Consider the following 19,661-nt stretch of genomic DNA (forward strand, 5'->3'; position numbering starts at 1 on the left):
TTAAACCGCTCTCAGAAAATAGCTCTCGAACAAGAGAAGCGGCTAATCAAAGCTGAGAGTGACAAATGGTGAACACTTGGGTTTCTGGAATGGCAAAGAACCCTTACCATGGGCTTGGGTGCCATGAGGGTTCTCTAATGGCCCACACTTTGCATAATTAGAATAGGCCCTCAGAGTTATATTTCATATTTCTAGATTCAGATACATGAGTGATACCTTTATACAAATAGGACTCTCTGATTAAACCCTGTGTATGCATGTTATACTGCACTGCCTCTAATTTCACATCCACACTAAGGACCAAGGACAGCTAAAACGCCATCAAAATCCACTCCAGCAAATCCTTCAAAAGGAGCTTGCAAGTGGACAGCAAGAACCGCCTGCTGCTCCAGCCAACTGCCCTGCCTGATGTTCCCTGTATGTGAATAACAAAGGCTGTGTCTATGTGCAGCTCAGAGATCCCCAGCCCACTGCCCCTCAGTGTGGGCAGCTCCACCCAGTAATGAACCATTCTTGTATCTGCCTCTTTTTTGTTTTTTCATTCATTCTTTCTTTGTTTCTTTTGTTTTGTTTCATTCTTTTAGGTTTTTTGTTTCATTCTTTATTCACACCTTCATTCCTTCATGTATCGTGTCCCTGTGTTTCCCTCACTGTTCTGAAGGAATTCTTTGTCCTAAGACTCTTCAGTCCAATTCTGCACTCAGAGACGTAGCTTTGTTTTTCAGCTTTAGCATCTCGTAGCTTTAGCTTTAGAATCTCCAACTGGCACATGAAGCAAACTATTTTTCCCACTGCTGTCTGTCCAGAGCAAGACGTTTGACTCCACTGTAAGTTGTCTCCATGATGGCAACATCCTTTTCAATCATCCTGATCAGAAAAGTAGATGCATTTCCAGTTGAAATCTGTGACAATTGCATCCTCTTGAGTTCTATGGTTTTTTTCTTTCCCAGGCAGTGAGGTTTCTCCGGTGCATTAATAGCAATGGATTGTGTCTCCATTGCAGATACAAGCATCTGCCTGGAGGATTTGAGTCATAAGTGAATCTGAATCTGAATTAATGAAGTGGAAAATAGAGGGTAGAGGCAGGTCTGTCTGAAAGGTGTTTGAGAACTGCCATAGTGTTAAATGCAGGATGGGAGTGACTGGGGTTTTATTGTCAGGATTATTTTCCCTTTGTTCTACACAATCCAGAGATACAATATACTTGTGTCCAAAAAGATATCTGGTTTCAGTCTGTCTGCAGACAGTGAATCTGTCCTGCACAGCACCCTTGCTGAAAAGTTTGACCTTCTCCTTTCAGACAGGTCGCTTCCCACCATTGCCCAAGCTCCCTGAATGATAAGAACCAGCCAACTGGGAAATGGGGGAGAGGAGGGTTTAAAACAGGATTACCGATTATAAATATTGCAACAAATCTGTGGCACCCAAGGACTTCCCTGTTGTCACTCTGCTGCACTGCATGGTCCCTCAGGGCTGCACTGTGACTGTGCACATAGGACTCGGCTTCTCCTACCCCAAAACCCCAGGCCTCAATGACTGGAGCTAAAGGAGATTCTCCACTAGCTGTTAGCAGTATAGAGCCTACAACTAAGCACTTCTTATTCCATCTAACAATGCCCTGCAGTGCACACATACACTAGACAGTTGAGTACAGTGTTAGTGCTGTTTTATAATGGGGATGATTCACGTTTGCTTCCTGCCCCCATTTAGCCACCTTGTTGTTATAGGAATGAATACAAACCACAACATGCATATGACCAATGAATAATTTACATTGTAGTTCCCACATTGCAGCAGCCATTGTAAGTACACTGGGTTCTCTCCAGCCTAGGGTGGCCATATGTCCCATTTTGGCCAGGACAGTCCCTTTTTTAAGCCCTGTCCTGGCTGCCCTGACTTTTTTTGGCAAAAGTGGGCATTTGTCCCATTTGCTTTTCTAGTGTGGTGCAGGGTGGAGGGGCGACGGTAGCCGTGCACAGGGGGACAGGCAGTGCTCAGGTAGGGGGCAGGCAGGGCACCAGTGAGCAGCGACAGCCTTGCGCGGGGGGCAGGCAGGGCTCCAGTGAGTGGCAACAGCCTCGTGTGGGAGGCAGGCAGGACTTGAGCGAGCAGAGGCCCCAGCCCTGCACGGGGAGAGTGGCTCAGGCAAGCAGCTTGGGCCAGCCTCTTGCAGTGTCCTGTTTTCCATTTGGGAAATATGGTCACCCTACTCCAGCCACAACCCTGTGGCGCTTGAGTCCCCTGAAGCACTTCCTCCTGCTGAGACACCTGTTGCCCGTTCCTGATAGTAGGACCTTTCCCCAAATGTGAATTGTATTCAATGGACTCAGTTAATACGGTCCAATAATTTGTACTACGGTCCTAGTCAAACAGCTGGAACATTAGATCCCTCACCCTACATGGAACTTACTGTGCTTCATTCCAACACCCTTTCTGTCTCTAGGTGTTTATAGAGCACTGTAGAAGGGCTCGGCCGAGGCTCGTCCCTCTGCGGGGCTGTGGGGTATCCCACCGCCTCGCAGTAGTTTGCTATGGGCCCAAGCCCTGGGTCAGGGCGGGCCAGTAAACAAACAGTCAGGAGCTCAGGCCCTTAGGCAGGGTCTGAGCCAATAGTTCAATATGAGCCCAGGCCCTGGGTCATGGCAGGGCAGTAAACAAACGGTAAACGCCACCAGCACTCCCAGCTATCTCCGTGACACCACAGATTTCCTGAGAAAACTACAATGCATTGGTGACCTCCCAGAAAACACCATCCTAGCCACCATGGATGTAGAGGCTCTCTACACAAACATCCCACACACAGATGGAATACAAGCTGTCAGGAACAGTATCCCTGATGATGACACAGCACAACTTATTGCTGAGCTCTGTGACTTTATCCTCACGCACAATTATTTCAAATTTGGTGACAATATATACCTCCAGACCAGTGGCACCGCTATGGGCACCCGCATGGCCCCACAATATGCCAACATTTTTATGGCTGACCTGGAACAACGCTTCCTCAGCTCTCGTCCACTCATGCCCCTTCTCTACCTACGCTATACTGATGACATCTTCATCATCTGGACCCATGGGAAGGAGACCCTGGAAGAATTCCACCATGATTTCAACAGCTTCCACCCCACCATCAACCTCAGCCTGGACCAATCTACACGGGAGGTCCACTTCCTAGACACCACCGTACAAATAAGCGATGGCCACATTAACACCACCCTATACCGAAAACCCACCGACCACTACGCCTACCTTCATGCCTCCAGCTTCCACCCAAGTCACACCACACGATCCATCGTCTACAGCCAAGCACTGAGGTACAATCGCATCTGCTCCAACCCCTCAGACAGAGACCAACACCTACAAGATCTTCACCAAGCATTCTCAAAACTACGATACCTACACAAGGAAATAAAGAAACAAATCAACAGAGCCAGACGTGTACCCAGAAGTCTCCTGCTACAAGACAGGCCCAGAAGAGAAACCAACAGAACTCCACTGGCCATCACCTACAGTCCTCAGCTTAAACCTCTCCAACGCATCATCAGTGATCTACAACCCATCCTGGACAATGATCCCTCACTTTCACAGACCTTGGGAGGCAGGCCAGTCCTCGCCCACAGACAACCTGCCAACGTTAAGCATATTCTCACCAGCAACCACGCACTGCACCATAACAACTCTAACTCAGGAACCAACCCATGCAACAAACCTCGATGCCAACTCTGCCCACATATCTACACCAGCAACACCATCACAGGACCTAACCAGATCAGCTACAACATCACCGGCTCATTCACCTGCACGTCCACCAATGTTATATATGCCATCATATGCCAGCAATGCCCCTCTGCTATGTACATTGGCCAAACTGGACAGTCACTACGCAAGAGGATAAATGGACACAAGTCAGATGTCAGGAATGGCAATATACAAAAACCTGTAGGAGAACACTTCAACCTCCCTGCCCACACAATAGCAGATGTAAAGGTAGCCATCTTACAGCAAAAAAACTTCAGGACCAGACTCCAAAGAGAAACTGCTGAGCTCCAGTTCATTTGCAAATTTGACACCATCAGATCAGGATTAAACAAAGACTGTGAATGGCTATCCAACTACAGAAGCAGTTTCTCCTCCCTTGGTGTTCACACCTCAACTGCTAGCAGAGCACCTCACCCTCCCTGATTGAACTAACCTCGTTATCTCCATACTGATTTATGCCTGCCTCTGGAGATTTCCATTACTTGCATTTGAAGAAGTGAAGTTCTTACCCACGAAAGCTTATGCTCCCAATACTTCTGTTAGTCTCAAAGGTGCCACAGGACCCTCTGTTGCTGTTTCCAACAGAATGTTTACATATTGTTTTCAAAGCCAATTTATATTCAATCCACATAGCTGCAAGCATGAAATTTCAGACAAAAACACAGATGCATAAAAAATCCCAGGCATGCTATTATTTATTGCTTGTATCCCAGAAGTACCTAGAGGCCACAATTGGTGCTCAATGCTGTTCTAATGCAGAGCAAAAAGGCAGTTCCTCCCTAGAAGAACATACATCAAAATTGAAGCTAAGACGTAACAAGTAATTGTAACATCAATTTAAAAGAATGAGGGATAAACAATGAGGGTAAAAGTAACAAGACCACGAGTTTACTAAGGCCAACTATGTGAACAGATGGACAGTTTTGAGTTGGTTCATGTCTTTAATATAATTAAGTATGATAAATATCAAAAGTTCCTACTGGAGACATCTGCTTAGCTGTAATGAGTTGGCAACTGACCACAGGGATCTGGAAGAAGTTGGTCTTAAGGTGCTATTTGGAGAAGCACAGTGTAATGGATTTATGGATTAGTTTAGAGGGAGTGACCCTGCATAAGAGTCAGAATGGAAGAAAATGGGAAGGTGCTTGTGTGACAGGTGAACTAATGGATGATAGGGGCTGACAGCATTGGCAGAGCAGAAGAGGCAGGATTGGATACAAGAGTAGACAAGTGGGGAAGGGTTAGGTTGTGAAAGTCCCATAAAGGAGGAACAAAAAGCTTGCATATGACATGTTCTATGGGACACGAGAAGGGGACTGACATTGTCACTGTGACAGGTCAAAAAGGTGACTTTGCAACATCATTTTGACTAGACAGGAGAGTGTGGTGGGTGCCAGGAAGGTCCGAGAGGATGCAGATAAGCACCGGAGAGAATTTTAGTCATGTAGACTGAGGGAATAGGCCTGATAATGGAAATGCGAGAGAGGAAGAAGTGGCAAGGTTTGGATCCAGCTTGGATGCATGGCTCTAGAGAGGGTGAAGAGTCAGAGATGACTCATAGATTCATAGATTCTAGGATTGGAAGGGACCTCGAGAGGTCATCGAGTCCAATCCCCTGCCCGCATGGCAGGACCAAATACTGTCTAGACCATCCCTGATAGACATTTATCTAACCTACTCTTAAATATCTCCAGAGACGGAGATTCCACAACCTCCCTAGGCAATTTATTCCAGTGTTTAACCACCCTGACAGTTAGGAACTTTTTCCTAATGTCCAACCTAGACCTCCCTTGCTGCAGTTTAAACCCATTGCTTCTGGTTCTATCCTTAGAGGCTAAGATGAACAAGTTTTCTCCCTCCTCCTTATGACACCCTTTTAAATACCTGAAAACTGCTATCATGTCCCCTCTCAGTCTTCTCTTTTCCAAACTAAACAAACCCAATTCTTTCAGCCTTCCTTCATAGGTCATGTTCTCAAGACCTTTAATCATTCTTGTTGCTCTTCTCTGGACCCGCTCCAATTTCTCCACATCTTTTTTAAAATGCGGTGCCCAGAACTGGACACAATACTCCAGCTGAGGCCTAACCAGAGCAGAGTAGAGCGGAAGAATGACTTCTCGTGTCTTGCTCACAACACACCTGTTAATACATCCCAGAATCATGTTTGCTTTTTTTGCAACAGCATCACACTGTTGACTCATATTTAGCTTGTGGTCCACTATAACCCCTAGATCCCTTTCTGCCGTACTCCTTCCTAGACAGTCTCTTCCCATTCTGTATGTGTGAAACTGATTTTTCCTTCCTAGGTGGAGCACTTTGCATTTGTCTTTGTTAAACTTCATCCTGTTTACCTCAGCCCATTTCTCCAATTTGTCCAGATCATTTTGAATTAAGACCCTGTCCTCCAAAGCAGTTGCAATCCCTCCCAGTTTGGTATCATCCGCAAACTTAATAAGCATACTTTCTATGCCAATATCTAAGTCGTTGATGAAGATATTGAACAGCGCCGGTCCCAAAACAGCCCCCTGCGATACCCCACTCGTTATGCCTTTCCAGCAGGATTGGGAACCATTAATAACAACTCTCTGAGTACGGTTATCCAGCCAGTTATGCACCCACCTTATAGTAGCCCCGTCTAAATTGTATTTGCCTAGTTTATCGATAAGAATGTCATGTGAGACCGTATCAAATGCCTTACTAAAGTCTAGGTATACCACATCCATAGCTTCACCCTTATCCACAAGGCTCGTTATCCTATCAAAGAAAGCTATCAGATTGGTTTGACATGATTTGTTCTTCACAAATCCATGCTGGCTGTTCCCTATCACCTTACCACCTTCCAAGTGTTTGCAGATGATTTCCTTAATTACTTGCTCCATTATCTTCCCTGGCACAGAAGTTAAACTAACTGGTCTGTAGTTTCCTGGGTTGTTTTTATTTCCCTTTTTATAGATGGGCACTATATTTGCCCTTTTCCAGTCTTCTGGAATCTCTCCCGTCTCCCATGATTTTCCAAAGATAATAGCTAGAGGCTCAGATACCTCCTCTATTAGCTCCTTGAGTATTCTAGGATGCATTTCATCAGGCCCTGGTGACTTGCAGGCATCTAACTTTTCTAAGTGATTTTTAACTTGTTCTTTTTTTATTTTATCTGCTAAACCTACCCCCTTCCCATTAGCATTCACTATGTTAGGCATTCCTTCAGACTTCTCGGTGAAGAACGAAACAAAGAAGTCATTAAGCATCTCTGCCATTTCCAAGTTTCCTGTTACTGTTTCTCCCTCTTCACTAAGCAGTGGGCCTACCCTGTCTTTGGTCTTCCTCTTGCTTCTAATGTATTGATAAAAAGTCTTCTTGTTTCCCTTTATTCCCGTAGCTAGTTTGAGCTCATTTTGTGCCTTTGCCTTTCTAATCTTGCCCCTGCATTCCTGTGTTGTTTGCCTATATTCATCCTTTGTAATCTGTCCTAGTTTCCATTTTTTATATGACTCCTTTTTATTTTTTAGATCATGCAAGATCTCGTGGTTAAGCCAAGGTGGTCTTTTGCCACATTTTCTATCTTTCCTAACCAGCGGAATAGCTTGCTTTTGGGCCCTTAATAGTGTCCCTTTGAAAAACTGCCAACTCTCCTCAGTTGTTTTTCCCCTCAGTCTTGATTCCCATGGGACCTTACCTATCAGCTCTCGGAGCTTACCAAAATCTGCCTCCCTGAAATCCATTGTCTCTATTTTGCTGTTCTCCCTTCTACCCTTCCTTAGAATTGCAAACTCTATGATTTCATGATCACTTTCACCCAGGCTGCCTTCTACTTTCAAATTCTCAACGAGTTCCTCCCTATTTGTTAAAATCAAGTCTAGAACAGCTTTCCCCCTAGTAGCTTTTTCAACCTTCTGAAATAAAAAGTTGTCTCCAATACAGTCCAAGAATTTGTTGGATAGTCTGTGCCCCGCTGTGTTATTTTCCCAACATATATCCGGATAGTTGAAGTCCCCCATCACCACCAAATCTTGGGCTTTGGATGATTTTGTTAGTTGCTTAAAAAAAGCCTCATCCACCTCTTCCACCTGGTTAGGTGGCCTGTTGTAGACTCCTAGCATGACATCTCCCTTGTTTTTTACCCCTTTTAGCCTAACCCAGAGACTCTCAACACTTCCATCTCCTATGTCCATCTCTACCTCAGTCCAAGTGTGTACATTTTTAATATATAAGGCAACACCTCCTCCCTTTCCCCCCTGTCTATCCTTCCTGAGCAAGCTGTACCCATCCACACCAACATTCCAATCATGTGTATTATCCCACCAAGTTTCAGTGATGCCAACAATGTCATAGTTGTATTTATTTATTAGCACTTCCAGTTCTTCCTGCTTATTCCCCATACTTCTCGCATTTGTATATAGGCATCTAAGATACTGGTTTGATCTTTCCTCCCAGTTTTGTCCTGACCCTCTTTTCTCTCTGACAATATAGCCCACACTCCCTCTCATTTCCGACCCATCTCCCCGGTCTCCATGTTCCCCACTTACCTGTGGGCTTTGCTCACCTGTCCCCGTCGAACCTAGTTTAAAGCCCTCCTCACTAGGTTAGCCAGTCTGTGTCCAAATAGGGTCTTTCCTCTCCTCGAAAGGTGAACGCCATCTCTGCCTAGCAGTCCTTCCTCGAATAGCATCCCGTGGTCTAGGAAGCCAAAGCCCTCCTGGCGACACCATCTTCGCAGCCAGGCATTCACCTCCATGATGCATCTGTCTCTGCCCGGGCCCCTACCTTTGACAGGAAGAATCGAAGAGAATACCACCTGCGCTCCAAACTCCTTCACCCGTACTCCCAGAGCCCTGTAGTCACTCTTGATCCGCTCAGTGTCACACTGCGCAGTATCATTTGTGCCCACATAGATGAGTAGCATGGGGTAGTAGTCAGAGGGCTGGATAATCCTCGACAATGCCTCCGTAATGTCTCGGATACGGGCTCCCGGCAGGCAGCATACCTCCCGAGATGAAATGTCAGGGCGACAGATGGGCACCTCCGTCCCCCTCAGCAGAGAGTCTCCGACCACCACTACCCTACGTTTCCTATTCGCAGTGGTGGCAGCAGACCTCCCAGCCTTAGGGGTACGAGGCTTCTCCTCCTTTACTGTAGGGAGTGATTCCTTCTTTCCTGTATCAAGAAGAGCATAACGGTTACCTATTACCACGGCAGGAGGGTTCGGAGCAGGGGTGGAGCACTGCCTGCTGCCAGAAGTAACCAGCTGCCAGTGTCCACCCTGAGCCATCTCCTCCTCCACCAGTGGTGTATCAGCAGTCCTGTGTACTGGGACAGCTACCTCAGCTGTCTCCACATGGACACTGTCGAGGAATTGCTCGTGGATTCGGATGCTCCTCAACCTAGCCACCTCCTCCTGTAGCTCTCCCACCTGCTGCCTGAGAGATTCCACCAGCAGGCACCTCTCACATTGGATGGTTCCCCCAGCCTGGATATCAGTAAGTGGAAATTGCAAGTTACAGTCTCTGCAAAACCACACCAGGATCTGGGTAGAAACATCCATGCTCAGGCGCTCTGTCTGGCTACAGGCACAGGTGGAGGAGACAGAAGCAGTGCTGGCACAGGTGTTGCGGGTTTTCCTAACCATCGTAAGCCTCCCTCTGTCAAACTCCCGTCTGCAGCCCCCTGTCCGCTGAAAGGGTTGTTTAAGCAATAAGTTTTGAATGTAGTTGGTTATAGGTTCAAAGGGGAATAAAGAGAAAACAGATAGAACCGGCAAGGGACCCTCGCCCCCTTCCTGCTCCCTTCCAAACTCCCTTACGAAACTCCCTGTTAGCAGCCCCTGTTCGCAAAAGCTCCCTGGTCACTTGTGCACTGCTTTATAAAGCCCTGGCCTGTATGAATGCCCCGCCCGCTGATTAAGGCTCAGCCACTTACCAGAGGCTTCTAGCTTTCAAACCTTCCTTTGAAGCTCACAGCTTCCAACTGCCAGCCACAGCACACGGTCCATGATGAGTCTGAGTGACAGGAAGGATGATAGTACTGTCAATAGTGACTGAGAATGCAGTGGATATCTCAAGAGGAATGAAAGGAGCTCAATTTTAACCAAGTTACAATGAAATAAATAGCAAAATATCCACAAGGAGATGATAGACAGACAGGCCAAGATGCAAGACTGTGGAGAGGAATCAGGTCAGGAATGGATCTCCAAACAACTGAATTTGTGTCCAGGTGTCGGTTCATTGCAGTCTCACTCCCATTGAAGAAAAAGGAAGTTTTGTCATTTGCTTCAATGGAAGGCGCTTGCTTTCCCATTGCATTGCCGTTCAATTTTGCAAGCATGTGCAGGGACTGGGGACGCCGTGCTCCTCTTTGTAAATTGGAGAGTACCAGATCAGAAACGCATTTACAGTATGAGGCCATTTGGGACCTACCCCAAATTAGGCACCTCCATGACTGTGAAGAGGCACTCTCTCTTTGGACAGTACAGAAAGGCATGGAGCTGTCCAGCTGATGTGACACTCAAAAATTGCACGTGAGAAATGCACAAAATCGGCTAGACTTGCCCTTTGCTTTAGTCTTTCTGATATTAGATACAGAGTGAGCTGACATTGCACAGCCTGTTTGGTAAATAGGAATCTCCTACAAAAGAAAGTCGACTGGTTTGGCCCTGCCTGCTACTAGCAAGTTTGTTGCTAATCACAAGATTTCTCACAGTGACAATAAGATGCGGTGACAGCTTAGAACTGAGTAATGGTCCAGGCTTAAACAGTCATTGGTGCAGGACTAGAACTTGGGTCTGTAAACTAGATACTGTAATCCCACTGCTAGAGAGTCATTCTGACTGCTCTTTGGCCCACTAACTATTTAAGTATTTCATACAAAGTGAAGCAGCTTCAACAGGTGAGATTATGAAAGCCCCTCCCCCGACTCTTCCTGTAGCTCAGTGTTTAGCATAGTCATTTGGGCAGTGGAAGACCTGGGTTCAAGTGCCTGCTCTGATACAAGAAGAGTGGGGATTTGAACCCTGGTCTCCCACAACCAGGCTGAATGCTTTAAATACTGTGTATAAAAGGGCATCACAACCTCCAAGTTGCCTTTTCTTTTCCCCCTTCACACAGGGCTGACCTGGGTTAAACACCTAATTCCAGCTGAGGGTTCACAGCTGTGAATCCCAAGTGGCATTAAGTGGACTTGAGCCCAACCCTCTACTCAGCATTTGCTACTGGCTAGCTTCAGCCGCATCCCACTCAGCTTCTGTGAATCCCATTCTTAGGTGCCCAACTCTCCACATACATTTATAGGGAGCCTGTGTACCTGAGTCAGGGCTGGAGATTCCACTAAGTGGCAGGGGACCTAAAGTTAGGTGTTGCAACACTGAACCTAAGTCCTCTTTGTGCATTGCTCCTTATCCCCAAATTTCTCCTTAATGTCATGCCATATAGAGCTGCATTTTATGCCTGTGAATAGGGCAACCCTTGCGTATTAACGGGATGCCACCCCCAAAAATGTGAAGCAATAAATGTTCTGCTGTCTTTTAGCTTTTTATAGTTAAACAAACCCTCAGTTGAACTATTGTGAATTCTTTAAAGGCCCATGCTCATGGATCAGATTACTGTGCCAGTGATGGCTGGCTTTCAAATTCATTTCACCACTTTCAGGGAACAGAAGCAGATACAGTAACTCCTCACTTAACGTTGTAGTTATGTTCCTGAAAAATGCGACTTTAAGCGAAATGATGTTAAGCAAATCCAATTTTCCCATAAGAATTACTGTAAATGAGGGTGTTTTTTTCACCAGACAAAAGACTATATTATTTATCGATCTATTTATAAATACACATATACAGTATAAGTTTTAAACAAACAATTTAATACTGGTACACAACGATGATGATTGTGAAGCTTGGTTGAGGTGGAGGAGTCAGAAGGTGGGATATTTTCCTTCCTGCTAAATGATGAACTAGCAATTGGCTGAGCCCTCAAGGGTTAACTCTCTCACTCTGCAAGGCAGCAGGAATGGAGGGAGATATGCGCATTTCCCTTAAGTACACTGCCTTATTAATTAGATCATCTTGCTGAGACCACAGCTGCTGCAAGCTCCCTCCGTCCTGAGCCCTGCTCTATGGAATATGGGGTAAGCAGGGTGCAGGAGCAAGGTAGAGGGGGACACCCTGACATTAGCCCCCCTCTTCCTTCCCTCCCCTCCCCCAGCACAGCAAGCAGTAATATCAGGGAGCAGCTCCAAGGCAGAGGGCAGGAGCAGCACATGGCAGTGGGGGGAGGAACAGCTGAACTGCAGGCAGCTACTGCACAGGGAACTTAAGGGATCAGGAAGCTGATTGGAGGGCTGCCAGTCCACGCTGGTTCCAAGCCCCCACCAGCTAGCTGCAAGAGGCTGCTCTTCCTGCATGCAGTAGACCAGGGGTCGGCAACCTTTCAGAAGTGGGGTGCCCAGTATTCATTTATTCACTTTAATGTAAGGTTTCGGGTGCCGGTAATACATGTTAACGTTTTTTAGAAGGTCTGTCTCTGTTGACGTCACTGGGCCTCACCCTAAGTAACTCGGGAGGGTGGAAGGCCACTAAGTGTCAATGAAGCCTTCCTGCACTAGGCCTAAGTGAACCAAACTCTATCCTTCCATGTTTAAACTCTAATCATCCTCAAAAGTCAGGTGCAATTGGAATATGTAAGCAACCAGTTATCTGTGTGCAACCCCCTGCTCAAGCAGTAATAATGAGGCCTGCATGTTTCTGGCTGCAGGGAAAAGGACAAGATAACGGTTTAAAGAAGTTACTAACAAGCTAGGCTTATAGCTGCCAAGAATGACTTAACTATTACCAGGGATGGGAGGGGTAGAGGGGGGGAATGGGGGGGAGAAAGGGAGGGCTAGAGCGGAAATGGGGGGGTGAGGCTTAACTGCAAAATGTATAAAAGAAGAAAAACTGTTCCTGTTAATGTGCTTGATTTGAGACTTGCCAGTCTCCTTGCACCGCTTTGGGATCCCAAATAAACTTTGTTTGCTTCTCCCCGTGGTGTCTTTATTGGCGTGAAGCACACCGGACAACGAACCCACTGTTGCTGTCCTCGAGCACACCTGTGCTGGCAACAGTTTTGGCGCGCAACGTGGGGCTCGAGGCTGAAATTTAGCCTTGCCCGGACCCCTCTCGGAGGTCGACAGATTGCGGCGACGACCGATGTCCAGCGCGCACCGGTGACTTTACCGGGGGCCTTGGCGGAGACGTGGTTTGGTCGACCCCGGAGGGCACAACGGTGCAACGCGCTCGAGTAGTGGAGAAGCAGCTGCGGGCGACGGTGGGAAACCGGTCCCGTGGATAGGGCGACGGTGCAGAACCGGACCCTTGGATAAGGTAGGAACAGTCCAGTGGGGACTTTATCTGTCTTGACCTGGGGACGCCCAGTGTCCACCTGTTATGACCTGGGGACGCCCAGTGTCTCCCTATGGGGCAGGGACAGAGTATGGCAGGCAGGGTAAGGTGTACACCCTTGGAATGCATTCTGGTGAACTGGAAAGTGTTTGGATCGGATCCGTTGGTTAAAAGTAAACTGAAAAGGTTCTGTACAGTAGACTGGCCTCAATATCAGCTAGAGGACCAGGAAAGGTGGCCACCGGAAGGATCACTTAATTATAACACGATCCTTCAATTACTTCTGTTTTGTCAGCAAACGGGTAAATGGAATGAACATATGTATGTACAGTTGTTTATGTTGCTAAGAGATAGGTTAGATATTTTGCAAAAGTGTAATTTGACTCCGACAGGTTCGGTAGTAGCTACTGTTAGTCCCCAGAACCCCCCCCACACACACAGCTGTAATGGCAGGTCCAGTGTCCCCTTCGGCTATCACACCCCCACCATATAAAGACAAGGTGTCTCAGGTCCCAGAGATTGCCCCCTCGGTGGAATTTTATCCGTTGATCACTGAGACCATGGTGTCCAGACATGGCTCAGATAGGAATCAGGCCACTACTATGCAGGTTTACACCCATGTGCCTTTTAACCCGGTGGACCTAGCAGCCTTTAAGGCACAGGCAGGGGAATTCTCTACGAACCCAAGCAAGTTTATCTCGGTCTTTGAAGGGTGCCTGGCTAGCTGTAAGCCTGACTGTGATGATTGTAATGTTCTTACGCGGACCCTGCTGTCTGAGGTGGAGCATAATCAGGTTGGGTCTAAAGAAAAGGAAAAGAGGCAAGCGAAAATGATGGTCGCAGCAGTACAGGCTGGTGGCAGGGGAAAATTCCAGGAAGGTGGAAGGGGCCGGGGAATGAGAGGACATGGGCGTGGGTGCCCTGGCTCACAGGAAAGGCGTCTGGGTCGCAACCAGTGTGCCAGATGCTGAAAGGAGGGACATTGGAAAAATGAGTGCCCCGAAAGAGAAGGTACCCCTATGATGGCAGCGGAGGATCAAGAATAGGAGTGTCGGGGGAGACGGACTATCCTGCCCCTGGAACCCCGAGTAAACATGAGGGTGGGAGACTTGGACATCAACTTTTTAATAGACTCTGGAGCTGCACGAACCGCCGTAAATCAACCCCTGCAGCTGCCTGTGTCAGAGTCCCTCACTGTGGTGGGTGCCACAGGGAAAGGAACCAAGTGCCCCAGTATATGCCCCAGCAGAATGTGCTTTGGGAAACAGAACTCTATCTCACAAACTGGTTTACCTCCCCGATTGTTCAACACTTCTACTAGGATGGGACCTGCTTTGTCGCTTAGGAGCCACCCTGCATTTCACCCAAGATGAAATAACCCTCACCTTACCCCCAGAGAATACCTGGATAATGACCTTTGCAATTGAGCCCTCAGACATGCAAGCCCCAGAGTGGAGCCAGTGGGAAGACAAAAGGAGGGTTAAAAAGCAGCTTTGCTGGACAGTGTTGGCCCAGGGATTTAAAAATCCCCCCACTCTGTTTGGCCAGGCCCTGGCCAGAGACTCGGAGGAGTGGGACAATGAGGACAGGGTCCTCCTCCTGCAATATGTGGATGACTTGTTGATTGCTGCTGTGGGTCTCACCCCTTGCCTTAAAGCCACTGTGAGCCTCCTGAACTTTGTTGGACTCCTCAAAAGTGGGTGTGCTCGTCCTGGTTTGTTGCTCCAAAGCTCTGTATAGAAGTTATTTTGCTGGATAATGGCAATGTGTATGTGTTCATTGTTGGGAAAAGGTGTATGAGTGAAGAGTGGAAGTTTCCTTTGTAGGTTAAAAGAAGCCAAGAAGGAGAGAAGGAAAAAGAACAGAACGAGTTAACTGAGGGAAAAAAATACAGCTAGCAAGCTCAGTCCAAAGATAAGATGCTGGCACCATCCAAGGACACTGCCCAGAGCTAAGACTTGGCCGACAGCCAAGAAAAGGGGGGGCCTGAATGTGCCCAAGCAACTATGAGATCTGCAAAACATTGCCAGGCATTAATGAAATGTGTTAGGTTTCTTTTCTCACAGATAAAAGAAGTGCTACCCAAAGACCCTAGCAGCCCTGCCATTCATTGAAACAAGGAGACTGAGTCTACGTAAAGTCCATCAATGAAAAACTGCTTTGGCTCCACACTGGAAAGGCCCTTTCCAAGTCCTGTTAACCACCAACACCGCTGTGAAGTACCAAGGACTGCCCATCTGGACCCAGGCTTCTCACTGTAAAAAGACCCCTCCACCTCAGAAGGACTCTCCGACTGATGATAAGCCTATTTAAAGACAGGGTGATGTGCTAGTAACCTCTCCCCTGTATGATGTTGAACCACACTGTTTCAGGAAAAGAGAAGAAGGAACACTTGCTTCATTAAAACCACAAAGTCCAGGAATTCCTGACTACAAAAGACATTAAGAACTGACCCTGGTGAAGAAACAAAGAATTATACGCTGGCAGGGAGGCTCTTACACCCCTGGCCTCCCAGGTACAGGCTGAATGTCTAGTCTGCCAAAAGAACAACCCTCGACCAGGAGTGTCAGTGCCACCAGCCACTCTGGAACCTACCCCAGGCCCAGGACTGATTTGGCAAATAGACTTTACTGAGTTCCCGCGGACCCAAGGATTCAAATACCTTTTCGTCTTGGTGGATCGATTCAGCGGATGGCCTGAAGCCTTCCCACGCCATAACAACACTGCCAAGACGGTGGCTCTGAAATTTGTCAAGGAGATCATTCCCCGCTTCGGACTCCCCCAGTGGATGGAATCTGACAACGGAACACACTTCACATCCCAAGTTGTTCAAAAGATATCAAATGCCCTGCAAATCCCCTGGAAGCTCCACACTCCATGGCGACTGCAGGCCAGTGGAGTAGTGGAACGCACAAATCAAACACTTAAGCGGCACCTCTCAAAGGTCTGCAAAGAGGCTTCCCTTAAGTGGCCTGATGCCTTACCCCTTGTTTTGCTCCACATGCGCTCTCTCCCAAAGGGCAGGTTAGGGCTCAGTCCCTTCGAGATTATGTTTGGAAGGGCATGGCCTATGAACGGTACACCGGTTCTGGCAGGGAAGTGGGAAATGGGGTGTGGCTTTTTATCTCAGTATATGTGCTCTCTGTCTGCTGTTTTCTGTTCTCTCCACAGGTATACCAGAGATTTGCAGCCTCTCCTGCTGGATGCCCCTGTCCACTCCTTGCAGCCAGGCGATTCCATTCTCGTTCGGACCTGGAAGGACAAGCCTCTCCAAGAGAAGTGGAAGGGACCCCACACCGTCCTGCTGGTCTCCCACACAGCAGCAAAGGTCAAGGGACACAAGAACTGGATTCATCACTCCCGTCTGAAGGCAGTGCCCGCTCCTGAACGGTGGACCGTCCAGCCTACGGAAAAGGACTACCAGCGACGACCTGAGACTTAAACTGTTATTCAAAAGACAATAAGGCCTGCTGGGAATGCCCTGTGGTCTCTCTGGACAGTCGCAGCGCACTCCCCGTGAAAACTCTAAGCGTTGGTTGTGTTTACTCTCACAGGGCCGGCCTAACCTGGTGGCCTGGCCCTTTTGTTTTTAATCTGCCTACTATTGGTAATTGATATTTTGTGGGTATTTGGGGAATTGTAATTGTTAGGCCCTAGGGTCACCTGCCCAGCATGAGTTCAGGTCCAGGGTCTGCCACAGTGGTACTCTTTGCCATAGGGACACTCCTTTCATTACCTCCCGTTTCCCCCCAGGCACATGTGGGTTGGAAAGGGATCCCTACTAACTTGGAAACAAACACATATGAATCCTTGAAGGTTTGCTTTGCCCAAGAGTTTAACCTCTCTAACTGCTGAGTATGCTCCCAAATCCCGCACCATGCAGCAGGGTTACCCTGGAGGGTGGTCCCCCAAAATTGGTCAGATATCTGCTGGGGATGGTTCAGTAGGGGAAGAAATACCTCGGGTACCCCCTTGTCACAAAACTGTACCATTGAATACCAGTATGCATTAAGGGACAACCCCTGGCCACCCCAGGCAGCATAAATCTTTGTATGCCACCTCAGAGCCCATTAAGGAAGAAGACAGGTTGGGTATAATCCTCCTCCCATCCTATGGGGTGGAACGGCTAACCCAATTTTATCATAGGCTCTCTGTGTTTCTCACCACATTCGCCAATGAAACCTTGGCCATAGAGAAGAGCCTTAACTCAGAGCTATACCAGCTCCGGTTGCTGTCCCTGCAAAACAGACAGGCCTTAGATTATGTTTTAGCCTCCAGGGCGGGGTGTGTGCCCTTATTGGGAATGAATGTTGTACTTATGTCCCGGAAAACTCACAGGACATTAACAAGCACGTCCTGTCGGCCAAACAGGCTTTCAAGCAGTGGAAGGCCCAGGAAAAGAAACCCACAGTTTTCGATTCCCTTTGAAGTTGGTTACCCAACCTAGGAGGACTGGGGGGTGGCCTTGTGCGTCTCCTCCTCACTGGTGTGGTATTGTGCCTGGTCACCCTCCTCCTAATTGCTTGTTTTAAAATGCTCCTCCGTAAGGTTTGTGCCCCCCGTTCCTCAAAAATCCCGGCATACCCTCTCATTGAAAACCCCAGCTTCATAGCACTTAATCATATCTTGTCCACAGAATATGAGAAAACTCAGCCAAAAGCTTGTTGAGTATTCTCAAAGGAGGGAGTTGTTGATGTCACTAGGCCTCACCCTAGGTAACTCGGGAGGGTGGAAGGCCACTAAGTGTCAATGAAGCCTTCCTGCACTAGGCCTAAGTGAACCAAACTCTATCCTTCCATGTTTAAACTCTAATCAACCTCAAAAGCCAGGTGCAATTGGAATATGTAAGCAACCAGTTATCTGTGTGCAACCCCCTGCTCAAGCAGTAATAATGAGGCCTGCATGTTTCTGGCTGCAGGGAAAAGGACAAGATAACGGTTTAAAGAAGTTACTAACAAGCTAGGCTTATAGCTGCCAAGAATGACTTAACTATTACCAGGGATGGGAGGGGTAGAGGGGGGGAATGGGGGGGAGAAAGGGAGGGCTAGAGCGGAAAGGGGGGGGTGAGGCTTAACTGCAAAATGTATAAAAGAAGAAAAACTGTTCCTGTTAATGTGCTTGATTTGAGACTTGCCAGTCTCCTTGCACCGCTTTGGGATCCCAAATAAACTTTGTTTGCTTCTCCCCCTGGTGTCTTTATTGGCGCGAAGCACACCGGGCAACGAACCCACTGTTGCTGTCCTCGAGCACACCTGTGCTGGCAACATCTCTATAAGTCTATATTATATAACTAAACTATTGTTGTATGTAAAGTAAACAAGGTTTTCAAAATGTTTAAGAAGCTTCATCTAAAATTAAATTAAAATGCTGATCTTACGCCGCCAGCCTGCTCAGCTCACTGCCAGCCTGGGGTTCTGTTCACCTAGGCCTGCAGCGGGCTGAGCGGGGCCTGGACACCGGCTGGCAAGAGGCCGGCAGCCGGGACCCCAGACCTGGGGGGGGGGGGGGGGTTCAGGGGTCAGGGCAGAGGGCTGGGGGGAATGTGGGGGTGCAGGGCAGAAGGCTGGGTGTGTGTGTGGGGGGGGAGTTCAGGGGTCAGGGCAGAGGGCTGGGGGGTGTGGAGGTGCAGGGCAGCAGGCTGGATGTGGGGGGAGTTCAGGGGTCAGGGCAGAAGGCTGGGTGTGTTGGGGGGGTCAGGGCTGAAGGCAGGGTGTGTGTGGGGGGTGCAGGGCAGTGGGCTGGGGGGGTCCCAGCCCTTTGCGGCTCATGGCAGGGGGCTGGAAGGGATATGTCCTGTTCCACCCCCTTCCCCAAGGCCCCGACCATACCTCTTCTCTGCTTCCACTCCGGAGCAGGGAGCACGCTGCCGCTCCTCCCCCTTGCAAGGGCCATCAGATGATCGGTGGCAGGGAGAGGGAGGGGGAGGGGCTGGAAAGCACCATGCTGGGGGAAGAAGCTGCGGAGGAGGGAAGCTTGGCTGCTGCAGGAACAAGCTTCTGCCTCCTGCCCCCACAGGGGAGAGCGGTGGGGCTGAGTGGGGCTGTGGGCTGGGACCATGGCAGGCAGGAGTTTGCCAGTCAAAATCAGCTTGCATGCCACGTTTGGTACGCGTGCCGTAGGTTGCCGACCCTTGAAGTAGAAAGCAGGCGGCTGCCAAATGACGTTAGAAGGGAGCATTAAACAGGCATGTTCCCTAATTGATCTGCAACGTAACAATGTTAACCAGGACGACTTTAAGTGAGGAGTTACTGTACTTGGTAAGTGGCAGCATCTGACTTAAAAATGTGTCATCAGCCTCAGACCTCTCAAGTAACATCTCAGCTTGGTGGAGAATGTTAATCTAACTGGTGAACATATTTCAATGGGTGGAAATAAAGTCCCTCCTCTAGTTACTGACATATTGACTCACACATTTGTGTTGTTCCAGGCGCACTTAAACACACTAAACCCAAAGGAATACGATTTCTGTTTCCAATATCATTTGGTGAAGCTGGCTTCTTGCTGCATCCCAAATGTTTCCCAGCTGTTGCGCATTGAC

General features: G+C 48.2%; 1 long non-coding RNA gene across 1 annotated transcript; it reads left to right on the plus strand.

Annotated features, from left to right (window-relative positions):
• Positions 1-12,314: 12,314 nt before the first annotated feature.
• On the plus strand, positions 12,315-18,307 carry LOC135977508 (uncharacterized). The gene is made up of 2 exons (XR_010594972.1): positions 12,315-13,105; positions 16,295-18,307. It is a non-coding gene; the product is annotated as an uncharacterized LOC135977508 (long non-coding RNA).
• Positions 18,308-19,661: the final 1,354 nt, after the last annotated feature.

The sequence above is a fragment of the Chrysemys picta genome, unplaced genomic scaffold, assembly GCF_011386835.1.
Source record: "Chrysemys picta bellii isolate R12L10 unplaced genomic scaffold, ASM1138683v2 scaf1, whole genome shotgun sequence".
In the NCBI taxonomy this organism is placed as follows: Eukaryota; Metazoa; Chordata; order Testudines; family Emydidae; genus Chrysemys; species Chrysemys picta.